General features: G+C 42.8%; 1 long non-coding RNA gene across 1 annotated transcript; it reads right to left on the reverse strand.

Annotated features, from left to right (window-relative positions):
• Positions 1-5,601: 5,601 nt before the first annotated feature.
• Positions 5,602-11,431, reverse strand: LOC134463382 (uncharacterized). The gene is made up of 10 exons (XR_010037742.1): positions 11,266-11,431; positions 10,384-10,469; positions 9,877-9,957; positions 9,684-9,773; positions 9,488-9,571; positions 9,150-9,192; positions 8,754-8,926; positions 6,482-6,512; positions 6,281-6,385; positions 5,602-5,992 (listed from the first exon to the last, which is right to left on the reverse strand). It is a non-coding gene; the product is annotated as an uncharacterized LOC134463382 (long non-coding RNA).
• Between the last annotated feature and the right edge of the window lie 5,841 nt (positions 11,432-17,272).

A 17,272-nucleotide genomic window follows, 5' to 3' on the forward strand; every position in this document is an offset into this window, starting at 1 on the left:
CTCAAGTCCCACAGGCCACACCCAGTTATTTGGGACTCATGCATCATCCCTCCCTCAGCTTGCAGGCAGTGTTGCCAGATTGGGCTGTTTCCCGCCCAATTGGGCTGCTTAGGATGGTCGTGTGCGGGTAAAAATGGCATTTAGCAGAAAAACCCGCCCAATTTTAGCCATAGAAATCAATAGAATTGGGCGGGATTTTGAGCTTCTAGGCTGGTTTTGAGCATTTTTTGGGCTGGAAATCATCAGCCTCATCTGGCAACCCTGCTTGCAGGTGCATCACAGTGGGACAGACATCACTGGAAAGGAGAAGCTGGAACACACTGCAGCTTAGTTTTCAAGACTTTATTTTGTGCACACACGCGACCAACGTTTCTGTGTTGCTACACCTTCTTCAGAGTCAAATGATAGCAAGAGAGAGACACACATTTCAAGACTTGACATTCACAGGTGATCCTACTTGGTTTGGCTAAATTGGTCTAATCTCATTGCAGGTAATTGACCCCACCCCCCAACACCAGGACAAGATTGTAGACAATTAGACAGCTTGCCAACTTCCCAAAACAAAATAAAAAAGTGAAAAAAAAAACAATACACAAAGAACATTGTCAATAAAACCACAGCTACAATTATTACAAGACCACAGCCGCGATGCTGGAACAATTTGTTACAGAGAGCAAGACATATTGTGTTCCTCATTTATGCCCTGAGGCTCCACTGAATTTAGAGTATGAATCCAAAATGCCTTTCTACGAAGCCTCTCTGTCTAATTGTCTGCAATCTTGTCCTGGTGTTGGGGGGTGGGGTCAGTTACCTGCAATGAGATGAGACCAATTTAGCCAAACCAAGTGGGATCACCTGTGAATGTCAAGTCTTGAAATGTGTGTCTCTCTCTTGCTATCATTTGACTCTGAAGAAGGTGTAGCAACACCGAAACATTGGTCGGGTGTGTGCAAAAAATAAAGTCTTGAAAACTAAGCTGCAGTGTGGTCCAGCTTCTCCTTTCCAGCTATGCCAGTGACTTACTGGCAGTGTTGCCAGATGAGGCTGATGATTTCCAGCCCAAAAAATGCTCAAAACCCGCCTGGAAGCACTAAATCCCGCCCAATTCTATTGATGTCGATGGGAAAGATTGGGCGAGTTTTCCTGTAAAATGCCATTTTTACCCGCAGACGGCTATCCCAAGCAGCCCAATTGGGTGGGAAACAGCCCAATCTGGCAACACTGCTTACTGGAGCCTCAATGCCAGTGATTTCAAAAGCACTGGGACACTGATCTGTGATAGGTCTGTTAGAGCATTAGGTCCAACCCCCTATGGGCGGAGTTGAAAAGGTGGGAAAAAGGCTTGTAGTCTCAACAGAAATCCACCTCTCTTACACTTCCTATGTCGATGATGCAAAATGACCATTTTTACATCATTGACATAGGAAGTGTTAAGAGATGAATGCGGGTTTCTCCTATCTCAGGGGGAATTGAGAGATTTTTGCAAGACCATTCAAAAGTATGACTGGGTGTCTAGCAATGGAAAGCCTAATGCAAAATGGGTGGAGTGTCCCTTTAAGCCATGGATGGACACAATACATTGCATTCCATTACATACAGGGCTCTCAATTAACACCAGCCAACTAATAATAATAATAATACATCAAATTTGTATAGCGCTTTTCTAAATACCCAAAGACGCTTTACAGAACATGTAACATAAAACAAAAACATGAACAGACATTCAAAGACATACAGAGACTAAAACACAACACAACGGCAATGGAAAGTTCTTTTTTTGTCCATAAAACATGACGGTATGGAGCGTCCACAGTAGTGGAGAAATATGGAAGCCCACGGCGGGGGTGGCGATGAAAAGGCCATGGCGGGATACGAAAATCCAGAGCCTCCCGCCGTGGGGGGCGAGCTCTGCTGAAGGAGGCAGCCGAACAAGCCGGTGAAGTTCTATGGACGGAGGAGCCGCGGAGACGCTGGCATAGGGGGGCATCCAAGCTCGCCATGTCACCAACAACGAGCAAGACGCGGGCATGGACGTCGCGAGGACGCTGAGGATGGATGACGAAGGCAGTGCAAATGCTGGTGAAAATTCAGTTTGGCTGGTAGAAAAGAAAACTTACCAGTCACTTTGACCCATTAGTGAGTGTGTGTGTTTGGCTGGTAACATTAACATCTACTAGCCACTTTGACTGGTGGTGAAAAAGAAGTTAATTTAAAAGCCCTGATTACAAATACACTACATTAAGCTTAGCTGGCACTTTAACCCTAATAATTGATAATGATGATGAGAGACTTTATTAATCCCCAAGGGGAATATTGAATGCAACCTGCTGGTCATCCACACAGCACAGAACACCAAGACAAGACAAACACATAAGAAATAAGAGCTAAAGATAAATAAGAAAGAAGAAAAAAGAAACAGTCCATCATAAAAAACACACAAAGAATCACCACAACATTATCTGTCAGTGACTCACTACCTGTGTGTGTGTGTGTGTGAAAGTTATTACCGTTATTTACAGGGTGTTTGTTACAGAGCCTGGAGCAGTGTGGGGTTAGGAGCCTTGCACAAAGGCACTTCACCAGGGCAACCCTCTCAACAACCACCACTCTTATTATTCCAGTGGTTCCCAAACTTTTTGGGATTTAAGAATATTTCCCAGACCCCCTCACTCACCACCATAGTCTTAGCCTAGCGATGGATTTCTAGCAAAATTAGTTAACAGACTATTAATGGAAAACCTAGCAATGTTAGGTTTTTGCAATGTTCCTTTTGTCCTTCGACCCCCCTTCTGTACCTCATTGACAACACCAGAAACTGCCCTCCCCATTGCCATATTTCTTGTAGAGAAACCGCACTCTCAAGTGTAATTCTTCTATTTATACTATGCCACATACCATAAGCCATTGCAAGCATCCATTTGGAAAATTAATGAAACCGTTGTTGTGATAGAATACTAAATAAAAAAATAAATATGGGCAAAAACATTTATGTTCAGCAATTTTACAAGGACATATAGGTTATTACATTAATGTGGCACAAAATGAATGGACATAAAGAGAGAAAGAAATGTAATAGTCCTTTATTAAAACATCACCAAATGATACCACTATACGGAATGTTGCTTTACTGACAGGTTAGGGTTAGGCATGGTTTTGGCCAAGGCACGGCAAAGCATTTCCACGTTTAGCAACAGAAATTCGACAAGGTCTGAAACCTGTTTGAACCTAGACATGTGACCAAAAGTGCTTTCCCACGACATTGAGAAGCACGACTTTAATTGCAAAGGTGTCGCACCTCAGCGCGGAATGCCCTGGCGTGAAATAAATACGCCTTTGCATGATGCCAGGCTGCTGGGTATGTGAAATGTGGAAGGAGATATTTGTACTATGTACGTGGATGTGTGAAGCTTCTTGTTAGAATACTTGAATGTGTGGGGGTGTGAGAATTTTGTACACTTTCCCATTATTTGTAAAAAATCATTTGTTGATTTATTTTGTTGAATAAGGCCTGCTCAAATTCACTGCCAGTGTTACGTAAGGGATAATGTATTGTCCACACGTGACTATAGGAAAATATTTTCCCGACGAGGCGAATAACACCCCCCGACGCCGAAGGCGGAGGGGTGTTATTCCGCTTCGAAGGGAAATATTTTCCGATAGTCACGTGTGGACAATACATTATCCCGCTTATTATACGGCTTTTACCAACATTAGAAAGCATAAATAGTTAACCAGTAGTTTAAAATAACATGTTTATCGCCATTTTGTAGCGTGCGCAAAGAAAGATAGTTCGTGGAACGCTCATAATTTAAAAAGGTTACCAAGCAACAGAGTTTGGCTACTTTCTAACTTGTTACAGCCACGCTGCGCTTCAAACTGTTTGCAGGCTGCCTCGTTCACTGCGCGATATCTACTAAACTCGGGTTCATAACAGGAATATTTCTATCTAATAGTATTATAGTACTATAGTATTTCAGAAAAAAGCATAGCAACCCAAGCACTGCTGTGCGCCCTGGCCATCATTATTGATCCTGCTACAGCAGGCAGAGCACTGTGCGCCAGATGGTTGGCTGACGGAGGCAACTTCTAACCTACAGGCTACACCCTTAAGGAAACTGTCAACAAACTCCTCACTTGTTAAAAAAAAAAAATAATATGTCACGACAGCGGCCGGCGGACAGTGACAGTTTGCTTTCTTGGAACGGCAACACTCGGACATGAGATGTTACTGATGAATCCTGATGGGCTACCACTCGGCCTTTTTTGTATTAACTTTGTCAGGATGACATAACTGTTAAATTTAATCGCTGAATGAGACTTCTAGTGTTGTTGCAATTCGTCTTGAGACGTTTGAGAAGTGGTTGGTTACCGGAGCATCAGTGGGCCACCAGCAGCGTGCGCTAATCGCGCTGCTGACATAGCCTAGGCCTACTGCTAAAAATCAGAAGGCAAGACATATCAGTGAAGATATGACCGATCTACTTGCGGAGTGATCTCTGAAGTGACCAAACTCGTTGCCATTGGCAGCGGGTATTATTAGGTGGGCATTACAGAAAAGTAGTGACCACCGAACGTTGGGTCCGCCCATTGAAAGTGAATGGGAGCTCTTGCACCATTCTAGAATGCCGTATAATAAGTAAGGGTTAACGTTTGGCGAGAAGGTCGCTACCGTGGAATAGCAGCACGACAGAGAGAATCTTTAGACCCCGACGCGGAGCGTCTCTGAAGTGCTGCTATTCCACAAAGCGACCGACTCGCCGAAAGTTAACCCGCTTATTATATGGATATACTTAAATGATTCACACATGACGGGGACATTTCTTTAGGCCTATTTAATGTTAAGTCTATTATAGTTTTTAATGTCAAAAGATTGTTGCTGCACAAAACAAAACAGTGCCGTTGTGGAACACCGCTAGGCAACAGCTAGGTAGCCAGGACAACAGGTGTTGTCTATCAAGTCGCTTTAGCAGTGAAAAGTCTTGTTGCCATTGACAGCGGTCTGTTATAGACCAACCCGTCCGTTATCGAAAATTATTATATGGTGTGACGTCATCGGTCGAATGCTCCATTCATTTCAACGGGGCTCCCCAACGTTCGCACGTCTGTTATTTTTCGATAACTGACGGGTTGGTCTATAACAGACCGCTGTCAATGGCAACAAGACTTTTCACTGCTAAAGCGACTTTTCAACAAGACTCTAATCAGCTGCTGTGATAGACAACACCTGTTTTCCTGGCTACCTAGCTGTTGCCCATGCGGTGTTCCACAACGGCACTGTTTTGTTTTGCGCAGCAACAATCTTAACATTAAATAGGCCTAAAGAAATGTCCCCGCCATGTGTGAATCATTTAAGTATATCCATATAATAAGCGGGTTAACTTTCGGCGAGTCGGTCGCTTTGTGGAATAGCAGCACTTCAGAGAGAACAAGACCCCTCCGCTCCGCGTCGGGGTCTAAAGAATCTCTCTGTCGTGCTGCTATTCCACGGTAGCGACCTTCTCGCCGAACGTTAACCCTTACATAACAGACGTGCGAACGTTGGGGAGCCCCGTTGAAATGAATGGAGCATTCGACCGATGACGTCACACCATATAATAATGACAAATAAAAGATATTCTGATTAAGTGGCTGACAATGATCAACACCGGATGATTGTGTGAGAGTCTACAGTATGCTGTTTTGTGAACTGCAAACAGAATATCTTTTCACATGATGTGTAATGTCAATGCATCAGTTTGGGTGTCACAGCACGATACCGCTAGACTAAAGGACCAGTCCAATAGCCCAATGCTACCCATAGTCTTTTAGGCTTCGGGAGGGAGGTTTGCTAACGTTCCATGCCACACTCTGCTAGTTGGCCTCCGTTACAGATGAACACTTGTTCTTCCTCAATTAGCCAGTGTTCCCTCATTTATGTCGATGTTGATTTCACCTCCCACTTTGTTGTTGAAGATCTGTGGCTCATGTCTCACCTTTTGGCCCTCCCCCTGCCCTGTGTGGAACAGAAACAACCAACCAAAGAAGACTTTAAATATTCTTTGCACTTTTAATTTGCCTTAAAAGTTCAGTATGTAATATCTTTAGTAGTTTATTTCCAGAATGCACGCTACTTGTTCACAAATTTTAGCTGTAAAACTTACTTTGCTCATACTGTTTGTACTTAGGTTGTACGAGTAAATATTGGTTTATTACAGCATAGTTGCAATGCCTACTCTGGACACAATCCTACACACTGTACCTTTAAGTTATCAAAAAAATGCATTCTTACTGTATACTGTACCTGTGATGGTGATTGGGCAATGAATGCCACCTCCCACATGGTTTCCCGACATAAATGGACGGTTCACAAATTCCCCATCAGTTGCTGATACTCTGGAGTTGTATCCTTAAACACAAATCAGTAACACTAGAATTAGTCTATAAATCAACATGGCATTTGATTTTATTACTATGACCATCTTACAGTCAGTAGAGTACATACCTTGTCCCTTCATTGTTTTAGTGGTCTGACTCTGTATGAGATTTTAAAAAAAGAATGATCATTTATCATCAACTATCAGCATTATCATCAACAATGTCCTTCCCCCTTTCTCTCTACAAGTTGTGTTATTGCCCAGCTGAGCAGGAGACAATCAGTAGATACAACAGTTAGGCAGCTATGCTATAATACACGACTCCTTTAGGTCATGCATGACTCCACCATTACGCTACGCAAAGGTCAAAGGTCAATGCTCATGCAGCGCCACGAGGATGCAAGATTTGCAAGATGGGTACTACACAGATAATATATAGATACAGATATAAATGTCAAAGGTCAATGCACATGCCATACCACAATGATGACATTTTGCAAGTGTTAAAGGAAATCAGGATAGATACTACACAAATACTGAGTAACGTTTTCTTTTTACGGTACACTTACCATACGTAATTACAGTGTATTTTCTGGGTAACAATGGGGTAACAGAGAGGCATTACGTTACGTGGTATCCAACGGGGGTAGTTGTGAAAAAAGGGGGTAGTTATGAAGATATTTCTGTGTATTTTCTGGGTAACAACAGGGTAACATGCAGGCGTTAGACTTTATCACCCAGTGAGCAGACGGAACGTCTTCTGATTGGCTGAGCAGGTGTCCTTTATTCCCCGGTAGCAGGACACCTATGATGTCATGCGGGCGTGCGGGCGTCCAAGTTGCTTCTTTTCTAACTTTCTGGCGAAGTGCCGTTACTAGTTCTATCGCATCTGGTTGTCTAGTCAAGACCGCGTCGTTAGTTCTATCGCATCTGGTTGTCTAGTCAAGACCCCGTTACTAATTCTATTGCATCTCGTTGTCAAGTCAAAAACCCAGTCGTCAATTCTATCGCATTTGGTTGTCAAGTCACCCCACGTTCTGCGCGCGTCCTTGCATGCCTCCGATAGAGGCGCGTCTCACTAGATTAGGAAGTGGTGCCCATAGCAACGTACCAAGCGCAGTGGTTAATCTACTTTCTCACGAAGCCTTAGATCAACATATTAAGAAATTAATACTTGAATGCTGGTAACCTGGTGATAAGCGGAATAGCGGCCTCCGAGGTGTCCCGATATCAAGGGAAAATGGACTTGGCGAAGCGAACAGCCCTTCGGCTGCGCCGTCGGGCTGTTTAGAACGCTCCGCCTCGTCCATTATTTCCCTTGATATCGGGACACCTCGTCGTCCGCTATTCCATACGTATCTGATAGGTAGCCTAACTTCTCTCTGTTGCCCTGTTGTTACCCAGAAAATACACAGTTTCATAGTAATTCTTGAGATATGTCCATTACATATTATTTACCTTTTAAATATCCCCTTTTTACCAGTTAGATACCATGACAGGTACCTGTTAGATACTCTCTGTTATGCTGTTGTTACCAAGAGAGTAGGCCTACATATAATTACTGTACAGAAATGCACATGTAGTGGCACAGCAACGCCCCTCTGCAAGTGTTCAAAGGAATCAGGATAGACACCACAGAGATACTACACATAGATACTCAAATATTTCACAGATACTTATATACAAACGTACTTCACATAATAATATACTCCAATACACAGATACTCTCTAGACCAGGGGTGTCAAACTCAATACAAATCTCGAAGGTAGTCGCGGTCCAAACTCAATATTTACAAAGGCCTAAAATTGCTCACACACACTTAATCTCTTACTTGAATTTCACAAACACATTGTGTGTGTGTGTGTGTGTGTGGGGGGGGGGGGGGGGTTATGGTCTGGATGGGTCAGGGGCAGTGGGTTAGGACATCCAGTGCTTCTGAGCATGTAGGCCTACACTGTTTTTCTTCTATTGTTTTTCTGTTGTTTGTTTTTCTGTTGTTTGTTTTTCTGTGTTGGTGTCATGTGTCCTATGTGTTCTATGTGTTCCTTATGATGCTGCAACCTCCCTGTCTCCAAAGCAAATTTCTCCTTCGTGGAGACTAATAAAGAAACCTAACCTAACTAACCTAAACAGATTCCCATCATAGTTCAAATATGTCTGCAGATACTCTGTTGCATGAGTGTGAGCTGTATCACTGGCATGTGCCCACTCATATCCCTGTGGCACACCAAATGTTATGTTCCAGTCTTATTATGCTATATATTAATTGTGCATGTGGGCCAACTGTTATACACATATGAAATGATCTTGCGGACCAAATAAAATGACTCTGCGGGCCAGATTTGGCCCCAGGGCCCAAGTTTGACATCCCTGCTCCAGACACTTCACAGGAGACTTACCCCATCAGTGCTAGAGGTTGTGTGAGGGCTGGCTTGACCTCTGCCTTTGCTGCCTGTGGTTTGTGGTTTATTCGTTTTCACTGGGCATTGAATATCTCCTCGCTCCCGGTTGTCAAGAAGAGTAGGCCGATGAACAGTCGAACCCCCAGATGCTGATATATTACACGTATATGCTGAAAGAGATAGGAACAACATTTTGAAAAACAGTTTTAAAATTGTATATACAAATAAGCCTAGCAATCTTTATCTTTCTAATTCCTCAATTTCCCACTGATTTCAATATAAGATTCAATAAAAGATGGCTTAAACGTGCGTGCGCGCACACACACACACACACACACACACACACACACACACACACACACACACACACACACACACACACACATTGCGTACCTTTATTTTCCCTGCCTGCCATTCGTTCTGTTGATGCAGACTACTGTAAACACAGCAATGGACAATTAAACATTGTAATCTACAGGCCTAATCTACTAAGGCCTCTGTCCTTTTACCTCTGTCAAGGAGCTTGTGTTTTGCCAGGATCAAGTTCAAATGCAAGTTTATTATAACCATTTCAATAGTGTAAAACGGGATGACAGAATTGTAATGCCTGATTATTTCTTTAATATGATTTCCATTGTAAGGACATTATTAGGCTAAAAACAATCCATTGAAGTACATTGTTAATTTAATGTAGATGTCCTAAGAATGTGTAAATATCTCATAGCACTTACAGTATCAGTCTGTTATATTGTTGGTTACAACACCGTCCACTTCATTTTGTAGAATTCTTGGCCCGTTTTCAACATGAGCAGTTCCTTGAATTGACACATGGACATAATTTAGTATAGACCTACTCAACACATACATGAAGCGCAGGGGGATGACATACTTCTCCCTTTTAATTCCCCATTATTATTTCCATCTTACCTTCTATGTTGTTTGAAATATTTCCTTCGATGCCCTTGTTATGTTCAATTTGCGCTTCGTTCAAAACCGGTATTGCTTGACTGGAAGTAACTGGAAAAAATATTTAAGGTTTTGTTGTTACCCTTTGGCCATACCAAATGGAGTATGAAAATTGTCGACTGATATGAATTATTCTTTTTTTAACTGTTCATACCTGAGATGTTGTTAGAAATGCCTCCTTTAGCCGTGTTGCCTTGAATTAAAGCTCTGTTTACAATCCTGAAAGGATTGTTTGCTTGACACACACACACACACACACACACACACACACACACACACACACACACACACACACACACACACACACATACATAAATAAAAGGAAAAGTTTGGCCATTATCCTTCTTTAATTATCTTTCCATGCACTTGTTTCTTAATTTTCTGTAGTAATTAATGGGGGGCAATCGCTATTCCGACATACCGCTATTCCGACATACCGCTATTCCGACAGCCGACATACCGTAAGGTTAGGGTTAGGGTTAGGGTCAGGGTTAGGGTTAGGGTTAGGGTAACTGTATGCACTCTCCCTAAACTTAGTAAAAGCTGAGCAACGTAGCACAAACCAAAGAAATTGCATAACTCGCGCCGGTATTCCGACAATAGACATCAATGTCGGAATAGCGACATGTCGGAATAGCGCCACGTAACCGTAATTAATTACCTGGTAACCTGTCTGACATGCTGTTTATGTCACAGGACGGGTAGTCTTCCCCACATCAGCTGCTTCTGCCAAGCAAGATAAGGCTCCTGTGTAAAAAATTAGAAAGCATAAACGTGTCAAAATGTTTTGGTTTCTAATGATTTGTGACACATTTACTATTGTGGCTGGGGTCAAATTGACCCCAAGGATCACCAGTGTTTAAAAATGCGAGGGTGAAGGCCTCCAGTCCGTACACTGGTTCTGACAGCACTGCAGAGCGCTATTGGTTCCAACAATTAGGATTAGCCTACCGCCCACACACTGGTGCAGACGTGCCATAAACAGGGGTCGATTTCATCACAGCAGAGCTTGGATAAAAGATGGCCGACTCTAACTAAAATGGAACTCTCCCCTAATCGGCAGCGGACATTCAAGGACAACGTTGCTGCTGTGCAGAGTTGTATTGAAAACAGTGAATCGAATGTTGGTAGAGTAGTGCCAGAGAGAGTAGAGAGAGAGAGGTTCCATTGGCCCATTGTTTCCTGGTTCTATTATGGCCCCCTTTAGGCAGACCTAGGCAGACCTAAGGACTGTTCTATTCATTGTAGGAGCATTGTGACACGCCCCTTTAGGCAGACCGGAACCTGGTCGCGTTAGGTGCCCATAGAAACCTATTATGTTGGCATATCTCTATAGAATATCTCTGGTAGTGCTGCACTCTTTGCCGGAACGTCTGTGCAGAGACCCAAACAGGAGGGCTAAAAATATCCGCATAGTATACAACGTGTAAGCAGCACCTTATCCATTAGGTCACGGCTGCAATCCCCCTTAAAGGGGAATCCGGTGTAAAATGGCTTAAATGGTGTTAAAACATGATGCTGAGGGCTAAGTCTGGGCACATACCTGAACTCCATTCGTGCCTTGCATTGAGAAATCCAGCACTAGTTAGCCGATGCTAACATTGCTGTGGTTCACCAGGGCATAGATTTAGCCATCGTTATAAATCTGTACTTTCCACCCTTTTACGATGCTCAAAGTTTCCCAAAACTTCATTCTGTAGAGTCGCAGGGTTGTTAACATGTAGGCATAGAGAACTTTGGTAGCCCACAGTTTATTATTAGAACTACCATTCTTACAGGCTGCGCAACAGCCGGATATAGCCTGCGCCAGATAGAGCCAGTTTAATAGTTACTGACTGTCCACATGTCAACAACCCCACGACTCTACAGACTCAACATTTTACACCGGATTTCCCCTGAATGACCATCACCCCTTGCACTCAGTCTTTGCCAACCAGCGAAGTCTGTTCAGCCACAGATTCTTCGCCATTCCCTGCAAGACTGACAGGCTGCTGAAGTCCTTTGTCCCCAGGGCCATCCAGCTATTTAACTCAATAACTCAGAAGAACACAATGAAAGAGACTGTTATTGGTGACTGGACCGCATAAATCCCAACCCCCCGCCATGCCCCCCTTCCATCCCCCTCCCATCCCTCCTTCAACAATCAGTAACAACTATTGCAATGAGAGACTTTTTTATATCTGAATGTTTAATGTGAAATAATCTATTTATTTATTTTTGTATGTATGCTACTAGACACCTAAATTTCCTTTGAGATTAATAAATGTTACTCTACTCTACTCTACTCTACTCTACTCTACTCTACTTTAAGCACATGAACTTTGGTCATTCCAGCACCCTTGCCAACACTGAACAATCTCCAGCCCACCCCAAAAGTAAATAACCCATTTATGACTTACCCAAGAGAGCAGAAACTCACCAGACAGCAGAAGCACACGACTGAAATGCCACGTCGAGTCTGAAAAGGATGTTACATCCTCCTCTTCCTCCCGCCAAAACCTTTTCAACCAATGAAGAGAGAGAGACAGAGACAAAGACAGGAGAAAGAGAGTAAATAGGCGAGTTGTGTGATTTTACCACAAGTCTATCCATGTCGGTTTTGACTGTTGCTCGATTGGCTAAGGCACTGTATTGTTATGCCAGGGACCCATGCTCGATTCCACCCCGAGGTCATTTCCCAATCGTTTTGGTATTCAATACATTACAGTACACTTCGCTGAGTAGGGTATTGGTTACAGGGCAGGGTGTTGTTTACAGTTCTTGGAGCAATGAGGGGTTAAGTACTCAAGGGCTCTTCAGAGGGAGGAAGGGAGTGGGTGACATGTTAGTTGGACTCAGACTTGTCTTGGACACTGGTCTTGGCAATTATTGCTTTTTAGACTCACCCGATCCGTATTAATTTTGTTTATCCCGTTAAAACACAGAGCTAATATATATTTGGGTGGGAGACGGGACGCCTTGTTTTTTCGTAACATTGGTTAAAAACCTACAAAACTGTTATTTTTCCTTTAAAAAACAAATGTCAATGAAAGAAGATGTGGTACATTATGTTTCATATTAGTCTTAGATGAGAAGAAACATTTTTGTTAAGATTTATGTTACGGTTTATATGTCAAATATCCTGCGGTGTGACTGTAACATTAATGAAACCTGGAATATAATATATATATAAATTAGGGGTGGGCAAACATGAAAATCTTTAATCGCATTAACTCAATGACTTTCTGTGACTAATCGTGATTAATTGCATAGCGCGCGAAACCCAAAAATAATAATGATAAATAAAATAAAAATAGTTTATAAATTAAAAAAATAAAATAATTAATAATTTGCATATGTATTGTGTAGATATGTAGGCCTAATAAATTAACCAACAACATTTTGAATAATGTATGAAGCATTTGGCATGATTGCATAAATATTAACTTAATATTAAGATATGTGAATGTGAAAAAAACTCAAGACAGTAATATTAACTACAGCTTCAATTTCGTAACACAAATTGCGTCCTGTGGGGTGACATGTATGTCAATGTTTGTGAATGGGCAGCTGCAAGGCCAACTACAAGGGTCTTAAAGACTGGCTCCTAACCAGTCAGTACCTCAGTTATTGGAGAGTGCTGTGGAAGTTTAAGGTGACTCTTAACCTCTTAATATGTCTTCATATTGCAATGTTTCTGTCACGCAATGCTTAGGTTCATTTTATGGTTTCCTGTGGTGTGACTGCTCTTATAGAAGGAAAAAAAGTTTTTTTATAAATGAAAACACATATTAAGATTAAACACAATGTCATTATCAAGTTAGCAGCTCAGATGTCAGTCATGTATACAAAAGGATTAAAATGGCCATAATGCAGTGAATTCCCTGTGGTGTGACTCCATTTTCCTGCGGTGTGACATGCCTATGCAATGTGTTGATGCAGGACACATTTTCCCAAAAATGGCAAAAATAAGGTGAAATTCCACAGACCACTAAGTGCTTTATTTTTTTCTATTTTTTCCAATTTTTATCCATCATTTTTTTCAGGAATTTGAAAAACATTTTTTTTTTTTGCGTTACGCCCTTAAACGTCAACCACCCATTTGTTGTTATCAGAATGGCAATGACCAAGAGGGTGTTCCAATCTTCGTACTTTCCGCCCTTCCCGCACTGTGTTTGGGTACGCAGGGCGGTTCCATTTCTAATCGCGGCGGTGAAGTGTACTGTAAACTACCCGGATAACGCCCTCAAACCGGCCATTTTTTGAAGTGTGCAGTTATGTACACTTTTCGCACTCAACGGCCGCCATGTTTGTTACGTAGTTTCCTCTCTGGTTGAGTGTCAGATTGGTCAAACTGCCGAATCTCTGTGATGACAGCATAGCTTTGATTCCAAAGACAATAGCCATGTGTATAAGTGAAAGGGGTAACTTTTAAAAATTGTCAACATAAGGAACAGTGTCTTCCGTGATGAATTGTATATTGGCGGTTGGTAAACTCTGATGACACGCGACAACCGTCATTTCCGTGAAGTGTATCAGACAGAACGTGAATTGGACCTGCACTTCACCCTCAAATTTAGCCGTTAAGTTGAGGGTGGAAAGTGCACTGTATCACAGTACACAGTGCAGAGGGTGGAGAATGGAACACGCTCCAAGTCGCAGTGCTTAAAGTGATACTGTCCCATTTTTGGAAATAAGCTTATTTTACATGTCCCCTAGAGTTAAATAGGGTTTTACCATTCTTCTATACTTTCAACTGTTTTCTGGATACGGCAGTGCAAATTATACCTCCAAGCTAGCAGTTAACATTGAGTCCTATGAGACCAGTTAGCCGTCAGCTGGTCTCATAGGACTCAATGTTAACTGTTGGCATGGAGGTAAAATTTGCACTGCCATACTCAGAGAACGGTTGAAAGTACAGGAGAAAGGTAAAACTGAACTATTTAACTCAAGGGGAGGTTTAATATAAGCTTATTTCCAAAAATGGGACAGTATCACTTTAAGGCCCGGTGTTGTCGTAGCAGAGACGTGCTATGGTAGGCCTAAGTAGCCTCTTACTGCAGATGGGGTAGACGGCGGGCCTGTTCACTATTTATTGAAAATGGTTGTGTGATCTGAGGCGATTGCAGGAAGCGGGAAGTTAGGGTGATTTTTGACATTTCAGTTTTTAACTTTTAGAGTAGAGTAGAGTAGAGAAACTTTATTGATCCCCAGGGGGAAATTCAGGTGTCAAGTAGCTACATAAATAAACACACAGACACACACACACACACACACACACACACACACACACACACACGCCAAGAGGTTTCCCGATCTGGGCCAGCTCTGGCATCTCAGGCAGTCCGATCCCCAATAATGATGTCCTTCTTAGTGTCCTTCTGTATACTGTTAAACAGTTGAATGGCCCATGGGACAAAGGACCTCCTTAGCCTGTCTGTCCTGCAAGTGAGAGCAAGGAGTCTGTGGCTGAACGGACTCAGCTGGTTACTGAAGGTGGTGTGAAGGGGGTGTAGCTGATTATCCATAATACAGTCCAGTCTGTTCAGGGCTCTGCTCTCAACTGTTGAGGTGAGTCTCCAGCTCCATGCCCACCACTGACCCTGCCTTCCTCACCAGTCTGTCATCTCTCTTCCTAATGCTTCCACCCCAGCAAGTCACAGCATAGAAGAGCACGCCGGCCATGACAGACTGGTAGAACATAAGCAGAAGTTGGCAGGAGACATTAAAGGACCTCAGCCTTCTGAGGATATAGAGCCTGCTTTGGCCTTTCCTGTAAAGTGCATCTGAATTTGTGGACCAGTCCAGTTTATTGTCGAGGTGCACTCCTAAGTATACTGTTTCATGAATAGGCTACTGTATGGATTATTTTGTTTCATTTTCATTCTTTCACTTCTTTTCTCCTAGTTGTGTGTGTTTTTAGGACGACGAGGAGGCGGTGCGTCATGACCAATTTCCGCCTACCTGTCAATCACCCGTCAAACCCCTGTCAAACTTTTCTTTTGTTACCTGCGCCAGTGACGCTTCAGTATTGACTCTGCCCTGATGAAGGCCACTCCTTGGCCGAAACATGTTGGCGTTTTTAACTTTTCTACAATGATTTAGCCATTTAAAAAAGCTATTTTAACTTTTTTTGGGAAGAGTGCCTTGGATACTTCGTTTCTTTTGCATCCTATTTTTTGACCAAAGAGCACCTTCGGACTACCAACCAAAAACGCCGTAGCCCTCCAACTTTTCCTATTGTGCACTCCTAAGTACTTGTAAGTACAGTCTCCACATTCTCTCCCCCAATAGAAACAGGCACCAAGGGTGGGGTGGAGCGCCTGAAATCAATCACCATTTCCTTGGTTTTGGTGGTGTTCAGGGGCAGCTGATTATTTTTGCACCATCCTACAAAGTCATCCACCAGTCCCCTATACTCCTCTTCCTGGCCGTCTCTTATACACCCCACAATTGCGGTGTCGTCTGAGAACTTATGCATGTGGCATGTCCCAGAATTGTAGCTGAAGTCAGTTGTATATAGGGTGAACAAGACCGGGGAGAGCACCGTTCCTTGTGGCGCTCCTGTGCTGCTAATCACTGTCTCAGATGTAATGTCACCCATCCTTACAAACTGGGGCCGCTCTGTGAGGTAATCAGTGATCCAGGTTACCAGGCCAGGTTGCACTCCAATCCGCACCAATTTATCTCTCAGCAGCAGTGGTTGTATGGTGTTAAATGCGCTGGAGAAGTAAAAAAACATGATTCTCACAGCACAGCCACCCTTATCCAAGTGAGCGTGTACCCTGTGAAGAAGATGCAGGATAGCATCCTCCACTCCCACGTTCTCTTGGTAGGCGAACTGCAGAGGATCCAGTGTGTGGCGTACCTGGGGTTTGAGAAAGTTACGCAGCAGCACTCATTCAAAAGTTTTCATTAGGTGTGATGTGAGGGCAACTGGTCTGTAATCATTAAGTTCTTTGGGGTGGGTTTTTTTGGAACAGGTACCAGGCATGAAGTTTTCCACAAGATAGGGACCTTGCCTTCTTGTAGACTCCTATTAAAAAGGTGATGAACACCCAGCACTTATTTAGACAGCCCAATATGCAATAACCATGCATTCACCCCTGGCAAGACGGATGCAGTATTTGCAACATGGCTTGAGAAGGGACTAAGTGACTTGAACTCATTGTATATGGCATTTTTGCCTCTTTTGCTCAGCTTCAAAGCTTGTATACATCCAGCGTGTAATCTCTTTAGATACTTTCAAATACGTGAATTCACAAAGAAACACATTCCCAGTTTCAACATCAAACCCTGCCATGAAACCCTAAACATGATAAACAGATTCAACCCCCTTGACAAAAGGGCAGTCTCATATTTCTATCACTCCCTACTAGAGATGACTCCCAGGGATTCATCTGCCCATAGACAAGCATGGGCTACTGAGTTAAATGAAGAGATAGGAGAAGTGTTTTGGGAACAATGCTTAGAAAATATAAATGATTGCTCAGTTAATGTTAGACATAACCTGATACAATTCAAGACATTGCATCGTTTGTATTATTGTAAAACCAAAATTCACAAGTTTG

The sequence above is a fragment of the Engraulis encrasicolus genome, chromosome 14 (genome assembly GCF_034702125.1).
Source record: "Engraulis encrasicolus isolate BLACKSEA-1 chromosome 14, IST_EnEncr_1.0, whole genome shotgun sequence".
NCBI classification, from domain to species: domain Eukaryota; kingdom Metazoa; phylum Chordata; class Actinopteri; order Clupeiformes; family Engraulidae; genus Engraulis; species Engraulis encrasicolus.